This window comes from Nycticebus coucang, chromosome 2 (genome assembly GCF_027406575.1).
Source record: "Nycticebus coucang isolate mNycCou1 chromosome 2, mNycCou1.pri, whole genome shotgun sequence".
NCBI lineage: Eukaryota > Metazoa > Chordata > Mammalia > Primates > Lorisidae > Nycticebus > Nycticebus coucang.
The window spans coordinates 50,664,073-50,691,536 of record NC_069781.1 but is presented as its reverse complement, the minus strand read 5'-3'; the positions used below and the strand labels follow the sequence as shown (position 1 = coordinate 50,691,536).

The 27,464-nt window shown below is 38.9% G+C and overlaps 1 protein-coding gene and 1 pseudogene across 1 annotated transcript in view; one reads left to right on the top strand and one right to left on the bottom strand.

Annotated features, from left to right (window-relative positions):
- Nucleotides 1-27,464, bottom strand: part of LINGO2 (leucine rich repeat and Ig domain containing 2) — a 344,218-nt gene that overhangs the window by 31,989 nt on the left and 284,765 nt on the right. The gene's annotated exons all lie outside the window — the stretch shown is intronic.
- LOC128596506 (NADH dehydrogenase [ubiquinone] 1 alpha subcomplex subunit 1-like) lies at nt 1,628-5,192 on the top strand (annotated as a pseudogene).

Below are 27,464 nucleotides of genomic sequence, written 5' to 3'. Positions count from 1 at the left end.
GCTATGCAGAATAAACCCTTTCTCTGCTGTAACCCTGCTGTCTCCAGTATTGGCTTCTTTGGGGCAGTGGCAGATGCACCTGGTTGGGCAGCAACAAGGCTGAATGTTCAGAGATTCAGGAAACCATTAGTCTCAGATTCTGACTCTGCAAACAAGCCCCAGTAGCTTCCGTAAAAACATCATTTTTGGTTTAGTCGAGTATGTGCTTGGCGGCTTTCAGTGCCCTCTTCCTGAAGGGTGTGGCTGGAAAGGACATCTAATAAAAGACCCTCAGGTGGGCAGTGCCTGTGGCTCAAAGAGCCTTGTGTGGGCCGTGTCTGTGGCTCAAAGGAGTAGGGCACCGGGCCCATATGCGGAGGTGGTGGGTTCAAACCCAGCCCCGGCCAAAAACTGCAAAAAAAAAAAAAAAAACCTCGTGGACCTGGTTACCCGGTGTGGGTGGTTTGTCCTCACAAACCTTTGCTCCTGGGATAGAGCATAAGAATACTGCATCTCCAGATTCAGCTTTGGCATTGACTCTATCCTAAATTCTAAAAACTTTCCAGGCTTCTTTATACTCTAAATTGGCCATCCTTAGCTGAACTGCAATTCAATGGAACAGATGCCACAGAGGGACTTTGAGCACATGGCTGAAAATGGACTAAGTAGGTTCCAATGCCTAGATTTGTTTCTAAATGGTGTCTTTTTATATATTGAATGTTTGTGTCCCCTCAAGATTCATGTGGTTAATTCTAACTCCTGACATGATGGTATTTAGAGGTGGAGCCTTTGGGAAATGTTTAGGTCATGAGCACAGAGTCCTCATGAATGGGATAGTGCCTTTATACAAGGGATCCCAGGGTGCTCCCTCACACCTTTTCACCATGTGAGGGCACAGGGAGAAGACTTGCTCCATGAATGGGGAAGTGGCCCTCAGCAGACATTGAATCTACTGGCACATTGACCTCAGCCTTTCTCCCCTCCAGAACCATCAAAGCACATTTCTGTTACTGATAAACCACCCAATCGATGATATTCTTGGTCCTTGTAGGCTCTCCTAGACCAATTCACACATACATTCAATATACAATCTAACAGCAAGGCCTAAGACAATATTGGATGGCTCTTTCACATACATTTTACTAAATCTAATGTTGCAAAGTTGAGAAATGGAATATACAGAGAAGTCGGTGATTCTTTTGGACCACTGGATTGGTATCACTGGTTGAGACCTTAGGTGCTGAGCACTTTACATGTATGATATAAAAATCCTGAAAGAAAAGTAAAATTATCTTTACTTTACCAAAAAATTCAAGGTTCAGAGAAGTTACTTACACTAGGTCACTCAACTAGGAAGTGTTACAATTGGGATGTGAACATTGGCTGATTCTATTCTAAACCCCATGTACAGACATGCTAAACTAGAAAAAGAGAATATGCTTTGCCTCGTGAACTGCAGGAATGACTGGCCACCTGGAGCAGTGGGTTGAGATGGCTTCTAAGACTTAGCCGGAAGGAGGATCATATCAGTCAGCAGTGCAGGGGTGGCAGCAGCTCTTGTGCCAGGATTTACCATCTTTACTTCCATTTTACTGGCCCTCGGTCACTGATACCTATTTTCAATTTTGTTTGGTTTCTTGAATTTACCATGTGTGGAAAGGTAAAGGCCTATGTCCCTATTTCACTATGGAAACAGTCACTGCTCTCTGTTTTTTCTATATGACCTGAAGGAATAAAATTGGGTGGTCTTCGGGATTAAATATTTTAATGTTTAAACATGTTTTAAAATCTTACCAACTAAGAAGTTTTTAAATTATGTTGTGAATTTTAGTTTGCATTGTTTAATATTCTCCTTTCTAATAATCTACCCAAATAAAAAAAGAAAGCAAAATAGAGGTACAATAAAGTATATCATTATGTAAAACAGAATCCTGGGAGTACTTTCCTCATCACCTCTGTAATGCTACGCAACATTGCAGGACCATTCCAATCTGATGGACAATGTTAGTAGGAAAGATTTTCCACATAAAAACTCCATACAACATTATTGTATGTTAAAGGACATACAATAAAAACTACCATTATTTTATGTTAAAGGACAAAAGTTTAGAAAGTAAATAATCCGTGCTCAGAACTAAGTAAACCAAACCCTTAATGTCAATGATAACTGATGAAAACAGTGTCATTTTCTGTCTTTAAAACTGAGGTGGAGGCAGGGGACAGGACAGTAACTATTCTCAACACCAGCTATTTGGAGTGCTTTAGCTGGCAAGAATTTTGCCTTGATATTGAGAAGCAAAAGTGCAAAGGAAGGATTCCTGTTAAGTCAGGAGAAACAATGAGATGTGTAGCATTTAATGAAGCCATTCTGAAACAGAGATGGAGAAAGGCACCCCTCTAGTTACAAGGCCCTCTAACTGGCAGGATGCCAAGTGCCTTTCTGTGTCATTCATCCACTTATTCATTAAATTCCCTGACAATGAACTAGCAAGGAAGTATTAATAATGCATTTTGCAGGTTAAATCTGAAGGTTTGAAAGGAGAATTTTCCAGACAGACATTGTAAAACCACTCTGGATTCTAGGTGTCTAGTACCACACCTTCTTTGTCTTTTGGTTTCCAAGTCCAGGAGAAATATTAAGGCACTGCCAGCGCCTTTAAATGGAATAGCTTCCATGTTTTGACCACCACTAACAAAATGATTAGCATGCCTTTAGCCATCTCTATGAAACAGATGTTTGCCTTGGCAATATTCCAGCCCTTCCTGTGTCATCAGGCCTAATCTTCTTTTCTCATTAGTTGTTGTGGTTTCCTTCTTGGTCTTCAGTGAAGGGGTTGCTTGTTGGCCCTGCTATGCAGTTGCTCTGATTTCAGATGTGAGAGGCTGGTCTATCTGGGATGGGTGAACATATTCCCTCAACCCTTTCACAGATCATGTGTAAGACTCAGAACCCTTGCGGGTATAAGCAATGGAAATGCTTCTTATGTGGTACATTTTCTTGGAGAGGACCCTGTGTTCACATTTAGCTTCTAATGTGACATAATTAATTATGAACTAGAGGTAATTGGAAGAATTGTGCCCTCTGTGCAGAACAGAAGTTTGATGTATGAAAGCAAACCACAGGTCAATTAGGAAAGTTGATCAATATTTATATTTCTCTTTAATGAAAGGAAATAACCCTATAGATTTTCCTTGGGATTGCTGATGAGTATGTATTTATAGTCGACACATGGGGCTCTTCATTGATCTCAGTCAAATTAAAATTTTATTAACAAATAAGACATCCGTCTGTATTTTTCCAGAAATTCCACTCTCTCTAAAAGCCAGCTAATACCCTTGCCTTTTTGTCCCTTTCTTGTTCTTTCTCTGTTTGAATTTATATTTAAGTACCCACTGTGTGCCAAATACTTTCCCATATATTAACTAATCTAATCCTCTTAACAACATTGTAAGATGATAATATCTCCATTAATAGAGAAGAAAATGAGGCAACTTTTCCACTATCATTCAGGTAATAAAAAGCAAAGCCTGGATTCAGATGCAGTTCTCGATGACCTTGAAGTTCATGTTATTTCCCCCCCCCCCCCCCGCCCCACTGTTTCTCAGAGGCGGAAGGAGTTATATTGTAGCATGGACTTGTCTGAATGCCTCATCACCATGAGATAAATGATGAAGACAAGGAAATACATCCATACTGGCACTCTGCTGGGAACTCCCTTAACCCTTCCAAGAGGACCTTGAGGCTGGGGCTCCCACCGTGGTCAGAGAGCAGAGTTTCATGTCCATCTAGATTTGTGAAGGGCCAGAGAGTCAAACGTGGCACCCCTAAGTCAAGTGATAGAATTTACCACGTGGGACCTTAAAACCTTCTGAGAGTCAGTTTGGTCCCTTGGTTCTTAGCTGCTATAAAGCTATTTTGAAGTTTCCTACTCCCTGACTATTTGGATATAGTCTTCTCATTTTGTTCAAAGGCTGATTTTAGACACCTAAGCAACAGGCATTAGGGTTAGTTAGTTGGAGGTTTAATCAATAACATTGACTAGAAAGAACTCAAAAAGCCACACTGCCTGATTCCAGCTACATGCGCTAGGCAGACAGTGAGTTCCTTTGTTTAATCTACAGATTGTCTGTGAAAATCGTAACTTTTTCTTCCTGCGTGAAATTTTAAATTACAACTTGCATTATGTTCAGGAGGCTGTGAGATTACTGAGGCAATCAGCTCTGGAAGCATAGGGATTTTCTCTGAGAAGCATTTTAATGAAGATTATATTATAGGCCAGAGGTTTATCTCTGTTCCTTTTCTACACATTGGGATCCTGTTCCCAAATGGACGGTCTCCTGCCTGCTCTCACTCTCCTCATAAATATGCAACCCATAATTTATAATCAGGCAGCCCCTAGGAATCAGCTGTTTTCTTTAAAGGAAATACAATGTCCCTTTAGGAGCTAACATGTGAGAGATTTAAAAATGTTAGGAATAGTTCAGTATAGTGAAAGCACACGGGCAAATATAAAAATATATACATTTGCTTGCACATGGGGCAAACACTCGCATCCACACACACAAGAACTTAAGCACCTCTTACATGTTAGGTTCTGTTCCAAGAACTTGACATTCGTTAGCTCAATTCCCCTAACAATCATATATGGTAGGTTCTATCTTCATTCTATTTTGCAAATGGGAAGTTGAGGCACAGAAAAATTCAGTAAGTTGCCTTATTTAGCTTTTACCGCTAATAAGTAGCAAAATTGTGATGTTAATTCTGAGTAATCTAATTAAAGAGGATGCTATTCTGGCTCAAAATCTGTTTTGAGACTAGAGAACCTAGATATCAGATATAAATCTCAGTTTGCAGCTTCGTGATCTTGGACAAGTCATTTACTTGTTAGCCTAAGCTTCCTACCAGTAACCCGAGGTTAATAATAATCTCCTGAAGGGAGTTGAAGCCTGGTCACCTTTAAGTGGCCTGAAAGTGGACTCTTGCCTGACGTAACTGTGCTGAGACATGGTTTGAGATTCTCCCTGGACTTGCCCAAATAGGCGTGTGCTTGCTCATCCGTGGAGTGGCCACCACATATATCTGCAAGTTCACTAACAGTGGTAAGGATAAAAGAATTGCCCATTATATTTCATTGGCAATTGATGGAAAGAGACAGGCTCATCTCTGGAGTTATTGCTACTATGTATCAAAGGGTTTAGAGAACATTGATTAAAGAAGCATATTCTTGATTGATGAAACGATAACTCAGTAATGGTCATTTCCCCCCCCACCCCCAAAGTGCTGTACAGACGTCACCAGTCTACAGAGGCAGCCAGCAACACTCACTGTTTTTCCTACTTTGTATTCCCATCTCTCGGCCTCTCCCTGCAATGGACTGAACACACAAAAACACATAATGTTTAAAAATAATTTTGTATTAAATACATTCAAGTAGTCCTTAAAATACATTCATAAATCATAATCTAAAATGCGTCAAACTACAGCATTTTATGTCTCAGAGAAAATGGGGAAATAATAATTTCAGACCGAGGAGTACAAATTTTGCCATCTAGCTCAGAGGCTCTGTAAATCTAAATGCTTACACACAAGTATGAAGAGTAGAGACGTTAATAGCAGCAAGCATCATACGGGCAGAGACTGGTGCTCTACACCACATGTGCACAGACTAGAAGGCCTGGCAATCATTTGAAGTAGGTGTGACTTCCTCAGCAAGGACTTACTACAGTGAGGAATGAGATACCAGGTGGGACAGGACACAGGATATTGACTCTGGATTCAGAAAAACCCGGGTGCAACTCATCTATTCACCCCAAATCACTGGATGTTACTGCGTTTCAGGCCCTGTCAGGGAGGTACTTGAGATACAAAAGCATATAAGATGTGATTCGTGCCTTCCTGAAGCTGCCCTGCCTACTCACTAGATGCGTGACCTCTTAACAGGCATTCCATCTTTCTTTGAAAACCTTTGGTTTCCGTATCAATAAAAGGAAGAAAGTAAAGAACCGGGAAGGTGAAAATCACTATTTAAAGTTCATATGGATAACTGGCAACACAGGACTCCAGTGAAGACCTCAGACTCCCAATTCCATGCTTCCTCTGACTAGATCTCATTGTCCCTTCTGCAGTTTGTGCCACAGTTTCATTCACTTAAGTTTGGCCATAATATTCTGACATATTATTAATAGTTATTAATTTGTATATTTTCTCTCTCTGCTTTTCCAGTAGAGATTTCTGCCAAAGTCTCCATTAGAACCTTCCTCTTCCTGTCCCCAAAGATGGGTGCAGCTCCTAGGCTGTGTAGTGGGAGGCTGGAAGGTGGGGGCAGGGGAGAGGACCTTAAGGAGGAGGCCGAAGCAAAGGTCCTGGAGTCTCTGTGGGTGGAGAAAAGCAGCTGGACTGTGTCGGAAGGTGGATTGGAGAAAAACAAGAAAAGAATTTCAGGATTTATTGCTGGAGATTTTTCCTGTTCCTCGCATAATATTGAATAATGCTAGTTTGAATTGTTTAGATATTATTCTTGGTTGCTTGGACTGTGGCCATTTAAGCACAATTGCTTTGAAACTGATTTAGGGGGTCAGGGGTTTATGAGCCTTACAATAACCATCATATCAGCAGTGCCAGACTGCCCCGGGCCTTCCCATGCATCTCGTGAGAACCAGCCAGGCTTTAATAGGTGGGCAATGAGCTGTAGCATGACTGGCTGGAATCTTCCAGGGGAAACGGCATCAGCAAACAGAACTAGGTCTTCTGAACACTGTCCTGTTAAGTACAAACACCTACTTCAAAGCAGCCTTCAAAGCTCTGAGAAGGGAAATAACACCTACTGCTTATCATTCCATTAACGTGACATCTGGTGGGTGAGACTAGTGGTGACAAGCCTGCATTTTGGGCTCTGGATGGCGGTCTGGGAAAAGCCTGTTGTTTCCTGGGGTAAGTGATGGAACTCTCTACTATGGAGCACTGACAAAATCAGCGTAATACTTAATTCACTTTGTCCTCCTCGCTCTTTAGTAGAGGTCATAACTAGCTCTTGCCCTTTAGAATTTTACATTTGAGAAGCAGAGTAGGTTAAGGAGATTGGCTTTTACTGAGATATACTATGCACCAACCAGTTTTTATTCGTTATCTGTTTTTTTTTTTTTTTAATTTTGTATAATACTCTATGTGGTAGTATTGGTGCTGTACCCATTTTACAGACCATGAAAGACTTAGGGACCTAGGGCAATTCATTTAAACTCTGTAAGTTCTAATTAGCACTGTAGATGTGAGTGAGAAAAGGAGAATGGGGTATTTAATTACCAGCTAAATGCCATAAACAATAGAGTTTTAAGGGGAGAGGCTGAACTGGAATAAGCACTTCTATTTGGGGAAAAAAAAAGAAATTAGGCATGGGGATGTCTCTTGACTCTGAATTATTACAGTTTGACAGTTTAAGTGTGATGTAAATATGTGACAATGAGACAACGGAACTGTTATGACATTCTTCTTTTGGAATGAGGAGAGAGAGGGTGTCTACCAGTAGCTTCTCACTCCTCCCCATGCATGTCATAACACTTCAACCACGTGCACCATGTGTATGCAACATGTATTTATTTTTTTTCCCCACTTCTTTTTGGTTCTGAATCTGTTTTGATGTGAAAGTGTAACAATTTTAGTCAGTCAAAATAGTATTTCAAATTTAGCAGCTCTATTGCAAGCCATGAAACCCAAGTTTACAGTATGCATCTAATATAAGAGGTTAGAATATCCCTGAGTTTTCCCTCTTTTTCTCATATAAAGGGGAGACACTACATTTGACCCTGCCCTTGACTTGAGTGCCAGCCAGAACAGTTATCTGTACACCTTTGGGTTATTTGTGAACAGTTATTTGTGCACTGTCATTTGAATTGTACCAAGTTCCTGAATCCTTGTTTTCTCATCTTCAATTTGAGGAAGTTAACACATAACTCTTAAGAATATTATTGGTATTAAGTACTTAAACACAAGAAAAATTTTAGTAACAGACAAAGGACACAGTAAGGTTGAAATGTTTGTGGTTTTTAATTAATGTTTATTATTATTAACTTTATGATTATAAAACTGTTTGCTGAGAGAAAATGGTAGTCTACGCATGCAAAATCTTCTAATTTCACAATGCAAGAAAAAATTTAGTACAAGACACATGGCAGGTGGCAAATGTCTATGGTTTTCAATTCGTGTGTAGTATTGTTACTCTTATGATGATGGTGATTCTATTTGCCAGGAAAAATGCATATTCAAAATATCCTTCTAATTTCCTAATGCCTCCCTAGCTAGCCTGGGTGTTTCAGCAAGCAGATGAGAGGGAAAGCAGAAGAGAGCAAGTGCAGACAGACTGCAGTGAGGTGAAAATTGCAATATTGAGAGGTGGATGCTAAAATCAACTTGAACTTGTTCCTTTGTCATTCTGACCGACTGGAACTGAGGATTTTCAATTCCTTCTCCAACCCAAGAAACTCCTTCTTGCTGGGAAACTTTCACAGCCATACTTACCACAGAGAAGAGACAACTTTATTCTCAGGAATTCCTCTCAAAAAGGAACTACATTGTTGGGGAAAGTACTTTGTTCTGGGTGGTAGATGGTGAGACACTGAAGAAATTGGTTTGGATGGAATTATTATGAACAAACCATGGGGTGGAGCTGGTTTCTGGGGAAAGAGAAGACAGAAGGTAGCCCATTGTCCCAGGTGACATCTCCCAGGGACACTGCCTCCCACCCCACGCTATCACTGGCCGGCCAATCTTCTGTACATCCAAAAAAAAAAGGGGGAGAAAGGAAAAGAAAAAAAAAATCTAAGGACTGATGGGATCAAAGGGTCTGAGTACTTTTGAAATCAGCATCTGACCCACAGAAGCCTGTGGAGGAAACTTAGGAGGAGGTAAGCTGTTCACAGCCACTGTAGGAGTGAACTTAAACATGGAGAGCTTGGCAAAATTTAACTACAGTGTTTATGAGTGGAGACTTCCTGATAGTAAATGTATTGAAGGAGAATGAATGCTAAGAGCTCCGCTGGAAAAACTGAGGGCCTCTTTCTGCCTTTCTGCAAGAATGTGCAGGAAAGAAAAGAAGCACATGCCTGACTCTGAGGGGAGGGCCGGGGCAAACACGACAGACAGCTGGCACATCAAAGAGAGCTTCCTCCTGGAGTGCTGCACAAAGGCTCTAAAATTACTTCCAAATGCTATGGGGGCATGCCTTCCAAAGCAACGTGGTAGAGGTTAGGTCACTGGTAACATGATTTTTAAAACTAAGGCAAAAGGAGCTACAGGATGGTGGGATGTGTGGAAAGGAGAAGCTGTGTGGTACCATTGTGGAGATGTGGAGATGCTTTCCCACTATCCAAGAGGAGGAAGGGCGTGAAAGAAGACTGACCCCCTGTGCATCATTTCCTCAGCTCAGGCTCAGGAAAACCTGTTCCTTCGGCTCTTTTCTATGGAGTTGGGAATGGGCAGTAGGAATTCCTGCTTTTTTTACTCCATCTCACTTAATAATAAACTTGTCTTGTGATCTTAGCAATTATCAACCTTGCTACATCTCAGTTGCCTGTTCACCCAAGTGGTACTCATGAGGATAAAATGAGACTTTAAAGAGGAGTCAAATTTCTCTCATACCACATCTTCTTAATCTTCTTACCTGGTTATTGGTTGTGAATTTGAATGATGAACACTTGCAAGGTGGCTGAGTACGTCTTTGGTTAGGAAATAGTTTCTGTCTTTAAGAACTGAGCGCTCTCATCAAGGATCTGCTTATCATTGTGGGCTATTCTTCTGATATACCATTCAAAGCCTCTCTCACTACCTGTAGTTTCATTATATATTTATTTGTCCATTTTTGATTGCCTCATTTAAGTATGGGTTACACCTTTGATTTTAGCTTTGTAAGTACCATGCCCCAAACAGCTGAGATAACAGCTCTTAGTCACTGTTACATTAAATAAGTAATACATTTGGCTTGAGGGTAGCTCTGCATGCTAACGTAAATCACTCAGCCACAGGAGAAGTCAGGTTACGTATGTAGGCAACCCTCTGGTGTCGCACATGAATGATATTATCTGCTGCTCAAACCATAGCTTTGGAAGGATCCAATAAAATTGTGTGGAGCCCTAAAATTCTACCACTTAACAAGAGAATGAAGTGCTCAGCCTTATGTATCACTTTATACACACACACACATACCCCAAACCAAACTGATCTTCTCAGAAACCTGTTTTTTCTTTACTCTTTTCATCTCCATAAATGGCCCCTGTTCATATACTTGCTCAGAGCAAAAGTCCAGGAACTACCCTTAATTTCTCTCTTTCTCATACTGTCTTCATCTAATTCATCATCAACTGGATTGACTGCTTTATCTTAAAAAAGAAAAACAATGAGACTGTATTTCATACCACATCCTCTGCTACCATCCTAGTTTAAGCCGTAAGTGCCTCTTACCTGGATGACTGCAGTGGGTTCTTAGTCATCTTCCTGTACAGCTGCCTACCACTGGGCCTCTGTTTTCCATGCATTATCTATGTCTGTCTAGCCACCCTGATTCATTGATATTCCCAAAACTCGCCAGTTTTATTGATATTGTTGAAATCTGCCCAAATCTTCCCCACTTGGAGACATTTGTGATCTCTCTTCCTCTGCCTGGAAATCTCTTACTTGGAACTCTGCACAGATTGCTCTTTGGCTAAGTTCAGAGCTCCCATCAAGGATCTGCTTCTCATACATGGCTATTCCTCTGATTTTTTTGTACAAAGCCTCTCTCACTATCTGTAATTTCATTATGTTTATTTGTCCATTTTCTTTTTTTTTCTTTTTTTTTGGTTTTTGGCCAGGGCTAGGTTTGAACCCGCCACCTCTGGCATATGGGACCAGCGCCCTACTCCTTGAGCCACAGGCGCCGCCCTATTTGTCCATTTTCGATTGTCTAGTTTCTCAATAAAATATAAGCTTCATTCAGATGGGAACTTTATACTACCTACTGCCTCATCTTCAGGGCATACAGTCTTGTTCCAGAAGTACCTGTTGAGTGACAGAGTGAACTCTGCATGTGTGTGTGTCAAAGGCACTAAGGATGACGTGCTTTCAACAGAGATGAGGTTATTCCAGAAGACAACCACTTACTCTTATGCACAGCTAGAACAAAAGTCTATGACCGGAAAGAAAGAAAACAACCACGGCTCAAGCCCTGTGCTACACCCTCTCATTTACATTGTCTCATTGAGTTCTCACCCCAACAAGACTGGTAATTTTACCATTTAGAACAGATGAAGAAATAGAGACTGAGAAGGGTGAAATCATTTGAATAAGTAGGAAATAAGCAGGGAAGTGATGGTAGAGCTGGGATTTGAACTGAGGTTTTATGACTTTAAAAGTCTGCTGCTTTTCCCCTCAAACTTGTTGTTTCCTTTCTATGTTGTTACCATCAGTAGGAAAGTGTAATAGAAGGAAAGAGAAAGAGAGAAGAATGAGGAGGAGTCTAAGCTTTAGGGGCCTCAATCAAACACCATTTGTGCATGAATCCTCCCCTTTTGCTCCTGTGTGTACTAAGTAATCATTTCTTGGAATGGTTAATATGCCTCATTCAGCAAATATCATGTTTCCTTCACTCTTACTGACCTTTGTGTACACGCATTGTCTAAGTATTAGGTTGAATTTTATAGAATTGCCAACATTCTGTCTTTTTTTTTTTTTTTTTATTATTGTTGGGAATTCATCGAGGGTACAATAAGCCAGGTTACACTGATTGCAATTGTTAGGTAAAGTCCCTCTTGCAATCATGTCTTGCCCCCATAAAGTGTGACACACACCAAGGCCCCACCCACCTCCCTCCTTCCCTCTGTTTCCGCCCCATAACCATAATTGTCATTAATTGTCCTCATATCAAAATTGAGTACATAGGATTCATGCTTCTCCATTCTTGTGATGCTTTACTAAGAAAAATGTCTTCCACGTCCATCCAGGTTAATACAAAGGATGTAAAGTCTCCATTTTTTTTAATGGCTGAATAGTATTCCATGGTATACATATACCACAGCTTGTTAATCCATTCCTGGGTTGGTGGGCATTTAGGCTGTTTCCACATTTTGGCGACTGTACATTGAGCTGCAATAAACAGTCTAGTACAAGTGTCCTTATGATAAAAGGATTTCTTTCCTTCTGGGTAGATGCCCAGTAATGGGATTGCAGGATCAAATGGGAGGTCTAGCTTGAGTGCTCTGAGGTTTCTCCATACTTCCTTCCAAAAAGGTTGTACTAGTTTGCAGTCCCACCAGCAGTGTAAAAGTGTTCCCTTCTCTCCACATCCACGCCAGCATCTGCAGTTTTGAGATTTTGTGATGTGGGCCATTCTCACTGGGGTTAGATGATATCTCAGGGTTGTTTTGATTTGCATTTCTCTAATATATAGAGATGATGAACATTTTTTCATGTGTTTGTTAGCCATTCGTCTGTCGTCTTTAGAGAAAGTTCTATTCATGTCTCTTGCCCATTGATATATGGGATTATTGGCTTTTTTCATGTGGATTAATTTGAGTTCTCTATAGATCCTAGTTATCAAGCTTTTGTCTGATTGAAAATATGCAAATATCCTTTCCCATTGTGTAGGTTGTCTCTTTGCTTTGGTTATTGCCTCCTTAGCTGTACAGAAGCTTTTCAGTTTAATGAAGTCCCATTTGTTTCTTTTTGTTGTTGTTGCAATTGCCATGGCAGTCTTCTTCATGAAGTCTTTCCCCAGGCCAATATCTTCCAGTGTTTTTCCTATGCTTTCTTGGAGGATTTTTATTGTTTCATGCCTTAAATTTAAGTCCTTTATCCATGTTGAATCAATTTTTGTGAGTGGGGAAAGGTGTGGGTCCAGTTTCAGTCTTTTACATGTAGACATCCAATTCTCCCAACACCATTTATTGAATAGGGAGTCTTTCCCCCAAGGTATGTTCTTGTTTGGTTTATCAAAGATTAGGTGGTTGTAAAATGTTAGTTTCATTTCTTGGTTTTCAATTCGATTCCAAGTGTCTATGTCTCTGTTTTTGTGCCAGTACCATGCTGTCTCGAGCACTATGGCTTTGTAGTACAGACTAAAATCTGGTATGCTGATGCCCCCAGCTTTATTTTTGTTACAGAGAACTGCCTTAGCTATACGGGTTTTTTTCCGGTTCCATACAAAACGCAGAATCATTTTTTCCAAATCTTGAAAGTACGATGTTGGTATTTTGATAGGAATGGCATTGAATAGGTAGATTGCTTTGGGAAGTATAGACATTTTAACAATGTTGATTCTTCCCATCCATGAGCATGGTATGTTCTTCCATTTGTTAATATCCTCTGCTATTTCCTTTCTGAGGATTTCATAGTTTTCTTTATAGAGGTCCTTCACCTCCTTCGTTAGGTATATTCCTAGGTATTTCATTTTCTTTGAAACTATGGTGAAGGGAGTTATGTCCTTAATTAGCTTCTCATCTTGACTGTTATTGGCGTACACAAAGGCTACTGACTTGTGGACATTGATTTTATATCCTGAAACATTACTGTATTTTTTGATGACTTCTAGGAGTCTTGTGGTTGAGTCTTTGGGGTTCTCTAAGTATAAGATCATGTCGTCAGCAAAGAGGGAGAGTTTGACCTCCTCTGCTCCCATTTGGATTCCCTTTCTTTCCTTGTCTTGCCTAATTGTATTGGCTAGAACTTCCAGCACTACGTTGAATAGTAAAGGTGACAGAGGACAACCTTGTCTGGTTCCAGTTCTAAGAGGAAAAGCTTTCAGTTTTACTTCATTCAGTAAAATATTGGCTGTGGGTTTGTCATAGATAGCTTCAATCAGTTTTAGAAATGTGCCACCTATGCCTATACTCTTCAGTGTTCTAATTAGAAAAGGATGCTGGATTTTATCAAATGCTTTTTCTGCATCTATTGAGAGGATCATGTGATCTTTATTTTTGCCTCTGTTAATATGGTGGATAACGTTTATAGACTTGCGTATGTTAAACCAGCCTTGCATCCCTGGGATGAAGCCTACTTGATCATGATGAATGACTTTTTTGATGATAAGCTGTAATCTACTGGCTAAGATTTTGTTGAGAATTTTTGCGTCTATATTCATGAGTGAGATTGGTCTGAAATTCTCCTTTTTGTTTGGGTCTTTTCCTGGTTTTGGTATCAGGGGGATGTTTGCTTCATAGAATGTGTTGGGGAAGATTCCTTCTTCCTCAATTTTTTGGAATAATTTCTGCAGTACAGGAATAAGATCTTCCTTGAAGGTTTGATAGAATTCTGGAGTGAAGCCATCTGGACCAGGGCATTTTTTGGTTGGAAGCTTTTTTATTGTTTCTTTGATCTCAGTGCTTGAAATTGGTCTGTTCAGGATCTCTATTTCTTCCTAGCTGAGTCTAGGGAGAGGGTGTGATTCCAAATATTGATCCATTTCTTTCACATTGTCAAATTTCTGGGCATAGAGTTTCTGGTAGTATTCAGAGATGATCTCTTGTATCTCTGTGGGATCAGTTGTTATTTCCCCTTTATCGTTTCTGATTGAAGTTACTAGAGATTTTACTTTTCTATTCCTCGTTAGTCTGGCCAATGGTTTATCTATTTTATTTATTTTTTCAAAAAACCAACTCCTTGTTTCATTAATTTTCTGAATGATTCTTTTGTTTTCAATTTCATTGATCTCTGATTTGATTTTGGATATTTCTTTTCTTCTACTGAGTTTAGGCTTAGATTGTTCTTCTTTTTCCAATTCCATAAGATCTCTTGTGAGATTGTTGATGTGCTCTCTGTTTTTCGAATGTAGGCATCTAAAGCGATGAATTTTCCTCTCAAAACTGCTTTTGCAGTATCCCACAGGTTTTGGTAGCTTGTGTCTTCATTGTTGTTATGCTCAAGGAAGTTAATGATTTCCTGTTTTATTTCTTCCTTCACCCATCTGTTATTCAACAGAAGATTGTTTAATTTCCATGCCTTTGGGTGGGGTCGAGCATTTTTGTTAGAGTTGAGTTCCACCTTTAGTGCCTTATGGTCTGAGAAGATACAAGGTAAAATTTCAATTCTTTTGATTCTGTTGATATTTGTTTTGTGTCCCAGGATATGATCAATTTTGGAGAATGTTCCGTGGGGTGATGAGAAGAATGTATATTCTTTATCTTTGCGATAGAGTGTTCTATATGCGTCTATCAGGCACAGTTGTTCTAGGGTCTCATTTAAATCTCTTATATCCTTGTTTAATTTCTGTTTAGAGGATCTGTCCAGCTTTGTAAGAGGAGTGTTAAGGTCCCCTGTTATTATGGTATTATCAGATATCATATTGCTCGGACTGAGTAAGGTCTGTTTCAAGAATCTGGGAGCATTTAAATTGGGTGCATAGATATTTAGAATTGAAATGTCTTCTTGTTGTATTTTTCCCTTGACCAATATAAAGTGACCATCTTTGTCTTTTTTGACTTTAGTTGCTTTAAATCCACATGTATCTGAAAATAAGATTGCAACTCCCCTTTTCTTCTGAATTCCATTTGCCTGAAAAATTGTCTTCCAACCCTTGACTCAGAGCTTTAATTTGTCTTTTGAAGCCAGATGTGTTTCTTGCAGACAGCAAATGGATGGCTTGTGTTTTTTAATCCAGTCAGCCAATCTATGTCTCTTCAGTGGGGAATTCAAGCCATTAACATTTATTGAGATTATTGATAAGTGTGGTAGTATTCTATTTGTCTTATTTTGTGAGAGTCCATTGCTTAGTTTTATCTTTTGCATCAGTGTGGAGGTTAGGTTCTGTCCTTTAATTTCTGAGTTCTTACTTTGCTGCTGATCCATTGTGGTGGTCAGTGTGCAGAACAGGTTGAAGTATTTCCTGTAGAGCTGGTCTTGTTGTGGCGAATTTCCTCAATGTTTGTATATCTGTAAATGATTTGATTTCTCCGTGAATTTTGAAGCTTAGTTTAGCAGGGTACAGAATTCTGGGCTGGAAATTGTTCTGTTTAAGTAGATTAAAGGTAGATGACCATTGTCTTCTTGCTTGGAAAGTTTCATTAGGGAAGTCTGCGGTCACTCTGATGGATTTGCCCCTGTAGGTCAACTGGCGCTTACTCCTGGCAGCTTGCAGAATCTTTTCTTTTGTCTTGACTTTGGACAGGTTCATCACAATGTGTCTTGGAGAAGCTCGGTTAGAGTTGAGGCGACCTGGGGTACGATAGCCCTCTGAAAGCAGTGTGTCAGAATCTTTGGTGATATTTGGGAAATTTTCTTTTATAATATTCTCTAGTATGGCTTCCATTCCTCTGGGGCATTCTTCTTCCCCTTCTGGAATTCCTATAACTCGTATGTTGGAACGCTTCATAAAGTCCAATAATTCTGACAGTGAACGTTTCTGTCTCTTCTTTTCTGCCTCTTTTACTATCTGAGTTATCTCAAAAACTTTGTCTTCTACCTCTGAAATTCTTTCTTCTGCATGGTCTAACCTGTTGCTGATACTTTCCATTGCATCTTTAAGTTCCCTGATTGACTGTTTCATTTCCTTCAGCTCTGCTATATCCTTTTTATATTCTTCATATCATTCATCTCTTATTTGATTCTGTTTTTGAATTTCCTTTTGGTTATTTTCCACTTTATTAGCAGTTTCCTTCATTGTTTCCATCATTTCTTTCATTGTTTTCAACATGTGTATTCTAAATTCCCTTTCTGTCATTCCTAACATTTCTGTATAGGTGGGATCCTCTGCAGTAGCTACCTCATGGTCCCTTGGCCGGGTTGTTCTGGACTGGTTCTTCATGTTGCCTGGAGTTTTTTGCTGATTCTTCCTCATGTGTGATTTCTTTTATCTATTTCCTTGCCCTAATTTTCCTTTCACTTCCTCTTGCTCTTTAAATTCTCGTGCCTGTGGAAGTTGCGGGCGGGTTTAGACGGATTGAAGACACGCGACCACTTGCCGGTTTTCCACTTTTTTGTCCTCCTCTTGGGGTCCAGAAGTCTCTCGCTGACTCCCTGTATCCTCTCAGGTGTGATGATAGGCAGATCCCACCAGCCAGAGATGCCTGGAGTCCTATCTCCCCAGACTCACGGTGCCCAGATGCAAGGAAGCTGTTACTCGGCTGCCATCTTGCTCCGCCTCCGATTTAGTGTGGTATTCTTTACTACTTTATCTCCCTTCAAGAATTTATAATCAAGTAATCTTATATTTTATCACTTAGTCCTAGTACCTGGTATATGCATAAACCTTAATCTACAGAACATTTTCTTTGCCTGCTGCAAATATGCATACTTCTCATGAGTACACAGAACATTCTCTAGGATAGGCCACAGGTTAGGCCCCAAGACAAATGTCAAAAAACTAAAAAAAAAATCTCAGTCAGACTTGGCCCTTGTAGCACAGTGGTTATGGTGCCAGCACCGAGGCTAGTGGGCTCGAACCTGGCCCGGGCCTGCTAGACAACAACAACTGCAACAAAAAAATAGCTGGGCATTGTGGCAGCTGCCTGTAATCCCAGCTACTTGGGAGGCTTAAGACAATGGCTTAAGCCCAAGAGTTTGAGGTTGTTATAAGCTGTGATGCCACAGCACTCTACCCAGGGCTATATAGTGATACTCTATCTCAAAAAAAAAAAAAAATCTAAATCATATTAAGTATCTTTTCTAACCACAATGTAATAAAACTAGAAGTCAATAACAATGGGAACTTTGAGAACTGTACAAATATATGGAAAATAAACAATATTATGCATGTATATTATGAATGCATTTTATGCATGTATATCTTAGTCAACAAAACATTAAGAAAAAAATTTAAAAATTTCTTGAAACAAATTCAAATGGTAACACAACATACCAAAGCTACTGGTTACAGCAAAAGCAATATAAGAGGGAAATTTATAGCAGTGAATACCTATTATCAAAAGTGTAGAAAGTGTATAAACAGTCTAATGATGCATAGCATATAACTTGAAAAACAAGAAAAAACAAACAAAGTCAATATTACTAGAAGGAAAGAGATAATAAAGATCAGAACAGAAGTAATGAAATTGAAACTATAAAACAGTAAAAAGGTCAATAAAACAAAAAGTTGATTCTTTGGAAAGATAAAATTGACAAACCTTTAGATAAAGAAAAACAGACCCATATAAATAAAATCAAAGACAAAAGAGAGACATTATAACTGAGAACAAAGAAATGCAAGGACCATTAAAGATTATTATGAATAACTGTACACCAACAAATTAGAAAACCTAGAAGTAATGAATAAATTACTAGACACATACGACATAGCAAGATTGGACCATGAAGAAATAGAAAACCTGAATAGGCCAATGAGTAACCAGATCGAAGCATAAAAAGTACCCCCATGAAAGTAAGGGCAAACAAACAAACAAACAAAAGTATATAAATGTATGCATTACCACTGAATCAGTACAGTTAAAAATGATACATGGTAAAGTTCTTCAGTTATATATATGTATATTTTACTTATACATTTTGTTTTGCAAAATCTCCCATCAAAGAAAAGCTTAGAGCATGATGGCTTCACTGCAAAATTCCACTAAACATTTAAAGAACACCTAATACCAATTCTACTCGAACCATTTCAAAAAATTAAAGAAGTAATACTTTCAAATTCATTCTTCAAGGCCAGCATTACCCTGACCCCCAAACCAGACAAAGGCATAATAAGAGAGAAAGACCAATATTCCTGATGAACATAGATGCAAATGTTCTCAATAAAATATGAGGAAACTTCATTCAAACTATTAAAAGACAATTCACCATGATCAAGTAAGAGTTATCCCAGGGATGCAAGGATGGTTCAACATATACAAATCAATAAATGTCCTTAATAAAATCAAGGACAAAACCACATGATCATTTCAATAGATGACTCAAAAAACATTCATTAAATTCAGCATCCTTCCATGATAAAAATTCTCAACTGGGTAGAGAAGGATATACCTCAAAACAATAAAGGTGATATATGATAAACCCAAAGCAGCATCATAGTAAATGGGTAATAGTTGAAAGTCTTTCCTCTAAGAAATGAAAAAAGAGTGCTCACATTTGCCACTTTTATTCAACATAATACTGGAAGTCCTCCCCAGAGCAACTACACAAGAGAGAATACAATAGTTACAAAAAAGAATTCCTAAAAAAAAAATTTACCCAAAGAAATGAAATAATCTCTACAATGAAAAGTAGAAAACACAGGTGAAAAAAATTTAAAAAGGCACAAAAAGTGGAAAGATATCCCATGTTCACAAATTGAAATAATTGTTAAAATGTCCATACCGAAACTGATTTACAGATTCAATGCAATCCCTATCAAAATACCAAAGAAATTCTTCCCTGAAAAGAAATATAATCGTAAAATTTTTATAAAACAACACAACTCACAGCTATTTTGGGTAAAAAGAACAAACCTGGAAGCATCATACTACCTGACTTTAAAATATACTACAAAGCTATAGTATCCAAACCAAGATGGCATACAAACCGACACACATAGATCAAAGGAACAGAACAGAGAAGCCAAAAACAAATCCATGCATTGATAGCCAAGTCATTTTTCACAATAGTGCCAAGAACATACATTGGAGAAATCACAATTTTTTCAATAAATGGTGCTAGGACAACTGGATATCCATGTACAGAGAAATGAAACTAGACCTCTATTTCTTTTTTCTTTTTTTTAGAGACAGAGCCTCACTTTGTTGCCCTCGGTAGAGTGCTGTGGCATCACAGCTCAAAGCAACCTCCAACTCCTGGGCTTAGGAGATTCTCTTGCCTCAGCCTCCCAAGTAGCTGGGACTATAAGTGCCGCCCAAACACCTGGCTATAGACCTCTAGTTCTAATCATGTAAAAATCAAATAAAAATGGATTAATGAAGCTTGGTGCCATAGCTCAGTGAGTAAGGGCATCAGCCACATACACTTAGGCTGGCGGGTTCAAGCCCGGCCTAACAATGACAATTCCAACCAAAAAATAGCTGGATATTGGGGTGGGCACCTGTAGTCCCAGCTGCTTGGGAGGCTGAGGCAAGAGAATCACTTAACCTCAAGGGTTTGAGGTTGCTGTGAGCTGTGACACCACAGCACTCTACACAGGGTAACATAGTGAAACTCTGCCTCATTTAAAAAAAAATATATATATATATGTAATAAAATGGATTAATGACTTAAATGTAAGACTTGAAACTTTTAGAAGAAAATATTTTAGGAAATCATTCAAGACATTGGTTTGGGTGAAGATTTCTTAATTAGGAACTCAAAAGCATAGGCAACTAAGCCAAAGTATACGTATAATACTATATTAAGCTAAAAAGATTCTGCACAGCAAAGGAAACAATCAACCAAATGAAGAGACAACCTACAGAATGAGGAAAAATATTTGCAAACTACCCATCTGGCAAGGGATCAACAAGAATATATAAAGAATTCAAATAACTCAATAGCAAAAAATCAAATAATCTGGTTAAAAATGGGCAAAATATCTGAATTAAATTTCTCAAAAGATGACAGGCGAATGACCAACAAGTACATGGAAAAATGCTCAATATCATTAATCGTCAGGGAAATGGAAAGCAACGCTGCAATGTAGTATCATTCCATCCCAGTTAAAATGGCTATTATCAAAAAGACATAAAATAACAGACATGGCTGGTGAGGGCATGGAGACAGGGAATTGCTCATTCACTGTTGGCAGGAATGTACATTAGGCAGCCACTATGCAAAACAGTATACAGGTTCCTCAAAATACTAAATTGAGAACTACCACACGACCCAGCAATTCTACTGCTGGGTATAGTTCCAAAAGAAAGAAAATCAGTATAGTGAAGAGATTTCTGGGTTTATGGTATTATTCAAAACAGCTAAAATATGGGATCAACCTAAGTGTTTATCAAGGCATGAATGAATAAAGGAAATTTGGTATGCATACACAGTGGAATATTATTCAGCCATAAAAAAGAATGAAATTTTTTCATTTCAAGAAACATAGATGGAAATGGCGGACATTATGTTAAATGAAATAAGCCAGGCACAGTCAGAGAAATACTGCATTTTCATACTCACATATGGGAGCTAATATATTGGTCTAAGGGAGGTAATGACTACAACAGTGGTTACTAGAGGAGGGGAAGGGTGGTGGGAAGGTGGGATGATGAGAAATTGGTTAATGGGTACTGCGGTTATATAGTCAACAATAATTATACTTCAAAATAGCTATAAGAAAGGATTTTGAGTGTTCTCAACATAAAGCAATAACAAATGTTTGAGATGATTCGATCATTGTAAGTTATATGCTTGCATTGAAATGTCACATGTACTCCATAAATATGTACAACTATATGAACAAATAAAAATTTTAAAAAAACAGAGCTCAATACTTTTAAAAAATTGATTTCTATTTTCACATACACATGCACACACAGAAGTTTTTAAAAACCACCTCTGGTGTAAGGCTATGTCAAATTGAATTTTTAATAACCCAAAGAGGAATTTAATATTCACATACACACATTCAGCAAGATTCCTTGCAAACCATCAGTTACTTCTGACACATAATGGTTCTTGCTCTCTTTATAATGAATTTAATCAAAGCCCAGGACAACTTTCTGCAACATCTGTAACTGGGAAAAATGCATAGAGTACTCAAGGTCAGGGTTAATTACCTACATTTGCACCCACATGGCACATATGAAAGACTTAAGACGTGCATGTGCTCATTAATTGAGGGTCAAGCTGTTCTCGATAGAATTTAGCAAAACTCCAGCTGAAACATAATGGCATTCATTTTGAGGTAAAATTCCCCAGTCATTAGCACTTTGGGATGTGATTTTTTTTTCTGTCATTAGTGAGAGAATCTTAGTTCACATGAACTCCAATACCAGCTGTGCTTCTAAAAGCTGTGTGACCTTGGGCAGATCCCTGCCTCTCACTGAGCCTCATACTCCTCCCTATTACTGGTGAATCACTAAGTATTATTTCTGCTAAGACTATAAATCTGTATCTCAGTGGTTCTCAATCTTCCTAATGCTGTGGCCATTTAATACAGTTCATGTGAGTCATGACCCACAGGTTGAGAACCGCTGCTTTAAGTAAATACATAGAGCTAATTTTTATTGTGCACTTACTATGTGCCAGGTAATTTGCTTTTATGAGTTTGTATTCAGTGTCAGGCTGAAATTGAGCCATTTGGGGTTTAAACACAATGGAAATAACTTCGCAAAGATATATCTTTTGCCTTACCTTTGAACTACCCTTAAGATAGTGGCTTGTTCTCTCTTTAAGATCTAATGAGTGTAAAGAAAGTTGGATAATAATTTAATGCACCTATTTTTTTTTTTTTTTTGCCATTAAGCAAGTCACTCATATCCAAATTGTGCTCAGTGGAACAGCTGATTCACTTTTCAAAATGTTGATTTCTCACATATTTATTCCAAATGGGTTTCAGAAAGAGGGTTCACACAAGCTTTTGTTCTGAGGCAAACCTCAGTCTATGATTTAGTTGCTATTTTGAAAATTACAATGTGTTAGTTTTTTTTTTTTTTTTTTTTTTTAAATAAGAACCTTACTTGATACCCAGTGTGGTAGCTTGTCTCCAAGACGACAGCCATCCTTGTAGCACATAGGCTATTCTAGCCTTGAAAGATATGTCTATTCCTCTCCCCACTTTAATCTGGGCTGGCCTATAGCCTCACTGGCCAAAAGATTACAGAGATGGTGGTACTCTAAGGCTAGGTCATAGGCAACATTTCAGCTTCCACCTGGGTCTTCTGGAGTGCTCGCTTTGGGGGAGGCCCACTGCCATGTAAAATGTCCAACTGCTTTGAGACCATTCTCCTGTGTAGAAGCCCAAACTAGGCATGTGAAGAAGCTTCTTAGAGAGAAGCCTGATCAGCCCTCAGCTGTTCCAGTCATCCCAGGCCAGCCACCAGGGAGAAAGCCTTCAGATGACTCCAGTGTCAACCACTATCTGCCTATAGGTAGATGGACACTTGAGTGAGAACTGTCCAGCTGAAGCCCATCACACCAGAGCATGAGATAAGAACAAACTATTATTTTAGGCATACACATTTTGGGGTGGTTTGTTATGTTGCACTGTATAATTTTAAAAAATGCTAGGCGTAGAAGATTACAGAAGGTAAACTTCATTCCTTCATGCCCAAAACACCTAGGCTTCTATTAGAGTGTGCAGATTAGACTCATCCCTGGAGTTCCCTCTTACCTGTTGTGCTTGCTTAAAATCTTGGCAGAATAGAGAATTTAGGTGCACCTAAGGATGTAGAAACAGGAATCAGCAGATCTATGAAGCTCAAACTGAAATAGTCATAAAAGAAAGGCTCACCCTGGACGCTGGACCTCAGAGTCCACATTAGTGCCCTTGACTAAAAATTAAAAAACAAAACAAAACAAAAAAAACCTTGTGAAAAGTCAAGACACGCCAAAATGGTTTGGTGACGCCATAATCAGAAGGCATAAAGCCCATAAACCTTAAGAGAGGAACACCTGGATGAGAGACTCAAATGGAAAAGAGAAAGTGATAATGCTTTGTGTGCCTGTGTGACCTGCCAGCTGGCTGACGAACTGACTGCGGTTTTGACTCCATAAACCCTATAACTTGATCACAGTGTGTGATGTTCAGAGCTTGTGTATGTGTGCATGTGGCCTGGATATGAATCTGCACGAAAGTCTATGGAGGGAATGTCTTAGGCCTTATAAAAGGGGACTCGGGGGGTGGCGCCTGTGGCTCAAAGGAGTAGGGCGCCAGCCCCATATGCCAGAGGTGGCAGGTTCAAACCTAGCCCCGGCCAAAAACTGCAAAAAAAGGGGGCGGGGGCTCAGGGGGCTCTGCTCCTGGAGGCAAAGTATTTATGAGAGGTCAATTGTTTCCTCTTATATCTCCCTGGCAGAGAATTTCACCAGGTTTCTCGGGTGCCCTACCAGAAGTCCTCAGCTGAAATGTTAAAGAAGTCAGCGTACATGTGAGGGGTATCTCCAAGTCCACTGGAAGACTCACTGGGCAAAGGAATGCTATAGATAGAGAGAGAGGTAGAAGCTGACTTCTAGGGATTGGGAACTTCTGAATGTGTTCTTTAAGATACAATGTAAACGTACAGACATAGAGGGAAAATGGATTTTAAATAATAAAATTCTCTCAATACTAGATTGTTTATACATGATGTCAAGTAATTGTTGTTGTGGTACTTGAAATAGCTCTTGAGGGGATCGAATTGTTTTCTAAAACCTCTTTCTCAGATATGCAACAATGATGTGATATTGATTTTAGATCCTTAACAGTATAAACTCAGAGAAAGGAATAGAGAGGAGTGAAACAGAACCTGAAAACCACATGTTCACTGAAGTGCTATGAAGGGTAGGGTATTAAAAAAGAATGGTAGCAGCAGGGCTCACATTACGGAGTGGCACAATTCCAAAACCAACTTGTAAGTAAACTTGTGGTATGTTTTCCCACTGGAACATTATAAAGGATGGTAGCTTTACTGGGAAGCCTTCAGAAACAGAATCACCACATCATTGAAGCTATACAGTGGTATTTACTGGCCTAATATAATATAAACAGAAAAAGAAGGGAGAAAAAAGAGAAGGAAGACTGAAGGTTATTTTCCTTCTGGCTCCTTCATTATAAATTATAAAAATCAGAGTCAATGTTTATTTAATTCTTTAATAAAGATTGTAGAAAATTCTTTCTTTGGACACCATACTTTTATAAGGTTCTCAAATCAGTGGCTTTATTTACTAGAATATAATTTCTTCATTCCTAGCTCCCTATCCCATCAAACAAGCATTTATTGAGCACTGCTTTAATGCCTAACTCTGTAATAAGTGCTATAGAGCAATATTCTGGCAGTTTTGGTTTCATAAACTCGTAGAATTTTTAAATGTACTGGGGGCACTGTCATAAAGTTGATAAGAGGTTTTTTTTTTTAATGTGCCAAGAAAGCACACATAAAAGAAAACAACAGCCATATATTCTCATGCAATTATTCTTCACTGTAGCCTAGTAGAAATTTTACCCAGAATCTCAGTTGGAAGCCGCTGTATTGTGAAGTGCCTGAAATTAATATAAAGCATATTCCCCCCTGCCTAGCCTCCTCATCCTGATGCATCAGCTTCATTCTTAATTCTGAAGCTACTATTCCTTTTCAGATAATTCTAAATTACTTTCATAAAATGTCTTAGATCAACTGGCTATTATATAAGAATTCAATCTTTCTTAATTCTAAACATTATCTGCTTAAGATCCATAAGCACTAGCAACATATTTTCACACATTTTTAAAGGAACTTTTGTAATCTAGTACAGAGGTTTTCAAAACTTTACTTTTAACCACAGAATTTTTTCTTCAAATGAAATCTTATTCAGGAATACCAGTATCTAAAATTCATCAAAGTGAGCTGTTCTGCTTGGAGCAGCCTGCTTGGCTCCCCTACATCTCTCCCCACCCTGCAACAGTCCCCAAGGCACCTCCATACAACCTCCAGGGATCTACTGAGCAGTGTCCAACAGCTACTGATCTAACAGAATCACAGATTTGTGGAATTTTAAGTCAGGATATATTTTAGAGACTATCACAGACTGCAGAATAGCAGAGCAGGAAGGACCTCGTAGCTCAATTGGTTTATGCTTCTTGATTTCCAAATAAAACTGAGGCCAACAAAGGTGACAGAATATTCTCCTTGTGTCACATTCATTGCTACTTAGTGGCAGACACATAACTAAAAATCAAGATTCCTTTGTCGAAGTCCAGTGCTTTTCCTATATTATTGCAAGTCTTTTGGAAGCACGTGTACAAGAAAAATGACAGAATCACATAGAAAAAAAATACTTAAAAGCAGAGGCAATATCTAGCAGAGAAGAGAAAGCAGAAGACAGGAAGGAAAAGGAATAGACAAGTGGGGCTGAATTACTACTCGTTTCTCCCAAGTTCAAAAAAAGTGAGAATATTGTCTATAAGAGACTTGCAATCTAGTTAGGAAAAAAAAAAAGAGTGACGTGTAGAACGATGTTTACAACTTCTGCAATGCTCTAAGAAGACCAGCTCTATGCAATGACAAGAACTTATCAAAACTTCCAGTTGCTAAATTGGAAGTTATACAGATGTAGAGGAAAACTTGCTCTCTATCCTTACCATGAGGATAGAGAGTTAAAAAGTAAAATTTTGACCAAAATTTGATAATCAGATTTATAAAAGCTTTCCTATAGCAAAATGTCCACACCCTTTGGGAGAGGGAACTTATTGTTTCACAGACACAGAGTTCAGTTAGGGCACAAATAGCCTAATTAATCAGGTTGAATATTACAACGTGGACAGCGGCAATGTGAACCCATGCACATAGATAAGTGAGTCTGCACGGGGTGGGCGGATTTATAGACTCATATTTTCTTTGTCCGCTCTGAACTCACAGCTACTGTTTAACTGATGTAAATTCTCTCTTCTTTACCCTCCCTCTGTTCTTTTTCCTTCTCTTTCACGCTTCGACTTGTTTCACGTGTGTGCGCGCATATATGCACGTGTGTGTCTGTGTGTGTGTGTGTGTGTGTGAGAGAGAGAGAGAGAGAGAAAATCACTGAGTGGTCAGTAGCTCAGTAACTTTCCTAGCAGCAATTGTATTTAACAGCAATTTGGATTCAAATTTTTACTCACATACAGGACAAGTGGCAAACCCAATCTTATCAAATTTACGTTAGTAAGTCGTTCTAAATTAGAAAGGACTACACCTCAGGAAAAAAAAAAGCAGATTTTCCAATTGTGCCAGTTCACTTATTTTTCTGTTGTTAAGAATGACTATAATAATAAAGAAACTTTTTCCAAAAGGAAAAAAAATTGTTTAAAAACAATTCAAAACGTTAAGGGGTGCAGGTGTTTTTGCTACGCGGATGAATTGTCTAATGCCGATGTCAAGGCTTTCACTCGCAGTGGGTCCACCACAGAGCAGTGTACACAATGCCAAGTAGGTCTGGTTTGTATCCTTCATCCTCATCACTGCATTGTAACTTTCCCATTTTTCCATCTTCTCATTCAATCTGCATTTATATTCTTAAGTATTTTTAAAATAGTTGAAATCATATTGTCATATAATTTTATATCCTACTTTGTATTTTGTAAGCATTTATGCATGTTGCTAGTTCCTTTATTAGGGACCCTTAAAGCCAGTGTATATGAGAAATGAAAGCCCCAGCAGGTCCTTAAATAATGTGATTTCGTTCAACATTATTTCATTATAACAATGAGAGAACGAAGTATTTCCAGCTAGGGCACTTTCTGTGTGGAGTCTGCACGTTCTCCCCGTATCTGCATGGGTTTTTTGGGAGTATTCTGGTTTACTCTTATATCTCAAAGATGTGCATGTTTGGTTAATTGGCATGTCTAGATGGTCCCAGGGTGAATAAGAAAGTGAGAGAGAGAGAGAGAGAGAGAGAGAGAGAGAGAGAGAGAGAGAGAGAGAGAGAGAGAGTGTGTGAGAGAGAGAGAGAATCCTGCTCTGGAATG